The sequence below is a fragment of the Neopelma chrysocephalum genome, unplaced genomic scaffold, assembly GCF_003984885.1.
Source record: "Neopelma chrysocephalum unplaced genomic scaffold, ASM398488v2 Primary Assembly neopelma1_85, whole genome shotgun sequence".
NCBI classification, from domain to species: Eukaryota; Metazoa; Chordata; class Aves; order Passeriformes; family Pipridae; genus Neopelma; species Neopelma chrysocephalum.
Window position 1 is genome coordinate 530,221 of NW_020897747.1, and position 2,079 is coordinate 532,299.

Consider the following 2,079-nt stretch of genomic DNA (forward strand, 5'->3'; position numbering starts at 1 on the left):
GGAAAGCACATCAAAGGGCAGCCCGGGGAACCCGCCGGAATTCCGACAGGCTTCTAGAGCCGGCTGAGCTGCACCATTTCATCTGTGCACCCCAACTCTGGGAGAATGAAAAGGTAGTTTAAAGTCACCTTAGGTCCCCCTGGGAAGCCAGAGCACAGAAGGCTGTCAATGTGTTGAGGTAGAGCAGCTGAGAGGCTCTGGAGAGAGAGAGCTAAATGAATAGAAACTTGTTAAATGATGTGAGTTAATGAGAGCATTTTGGAATTAACCAGCTTCCATGACTTTAAATAAAACCCCAATGTCATTTTAAATTAGATTTTGTACATTTTTGAAACCATTATTTATTTATTTTTTTTCCACGAGGTGCATTGGTGGGAAGATGGAAGCATTAAAATTTAATATCCTCAACCCACTAGTGGTGAAATATTGGTATTCCTTCGTCAAGCAATTCAGAAATAGGGGAACAGTGACAACAGCCAAGAGATTACCAAGACATGGAAAGTCATCCCATTATTTTAGGGGATGAAGAGCTGAAGTCCACAGCCAAGAATGAGAACACAGATGACGGAACCACCATCCTCTGGCCCCACATTGTCACACTGGTCATTCCAGTCCTCATTCCAGCAAGTCTTTTGCCCAGTGGATGGAAACACAATGGGTTTGGAGCCTTATTCTGTACCCTGTTCCAGTGCCATGTTGTCAGCTGGCATTGGAATGACTGCTCTTGGCATGGATATACCTTGATTGCTCAGCATTTTCCTTGTCCTGCTTTTATGGTGCTTCGGAGAGGTGAAAGGGCTATAACTTCTAATTTTTTAATTGTTATCATTATTGTTATTTAGGCCAGCTTTTATTATTTAAAAAAAAATCTCTCATAGCCAATGTTTGGAAGATGAGGGAACATGCTTTGAAGGAAAAATGTGTCAGGAAGCACCCAGGTGCTTCCCAGCTGAGTCTGGTTGATAAATGAGCTCTGTTCTTGCATCACACTTGTGCTGTAAGCCAGAAGATTTCTAGATATGTATTAGAAGGTAATTTTCTGCATAATTTTATATTTTCAACAGCTATGCCTTCTTCAAACCATCTTAAAAATAGGATCTGTCAGTGGAACAGGCCCAATCTGGGACTATGATGGCTAAGGTCTAAATTTCTTTACTTTTTGTATGCTCATGGAGAGCCTCAGGTCTGATCACTTCTGAAATATTCATGCAATTCCACTTCAAAATCTTCAAAAATTTTTTTTTCTTACTTTATTTGTATTGTACTTTTTTGCAGGTTCAAACTGGGGACATTGGCACTGCCAGACTCAGAAGACCAGAGTGAAATTAAAGGCTGTGATGGTGCCCCTGGCACCACAGCAACAGATGATATAAAAATATTTTAGTCAAATAGGATCCCAGAATCCCAGACTGGTTTGGGTTGGAAGGGACCTTAAAGACCATCTCATTCCACCTCCTGCCATGGGCAGGGACACCTTCCATAGACCAGATTACTTAAAGCCCCAAATATAATTAAGTTGCTCACAGTGTGGCTGTTAATTGTCCTTCTGTGACACTTCCCAGTCTATGGAATTACTTTGTTAGGAGAAAAACCACCTGTGATGGTGATGGGTGGTGTCCAGCCACGTAGGCAAGGCAGTCATCACATCAGAATCCCATTAAGGATGAGATACAGCTGCTACAGGTGGGCAGGGAGAGTCCCCTAAGGCATTTTAAAGCCATAATTAATTCTGTGATGCATAAACACTGACCAAAAGCTCACACAAGCTTGTAGGACCCAAAGAAACTTTTCTGGGAAAGAGCCCAGTATCTTAAATAAAGAGTCACCAAATCCTAGAGCCTGATCTTGGGTGTTAATGTTGGACAACACAGCAACAATATGGGATTTGTGCAGTCAAGACTAGGAAAAGAAGCTGTAAACTGGTCACAGAATAGAAGAAGAAATGGAAAAGCAGGATGGGATGGGGGACATGACAAGCCCCACATGTCCCATGCTCACCACAGGCTGGTGCCACACCACCAACACAGACCCACAATAAACTTAGCACCAAGTTCCAGTTTAAAAACACACAGAGCTTTT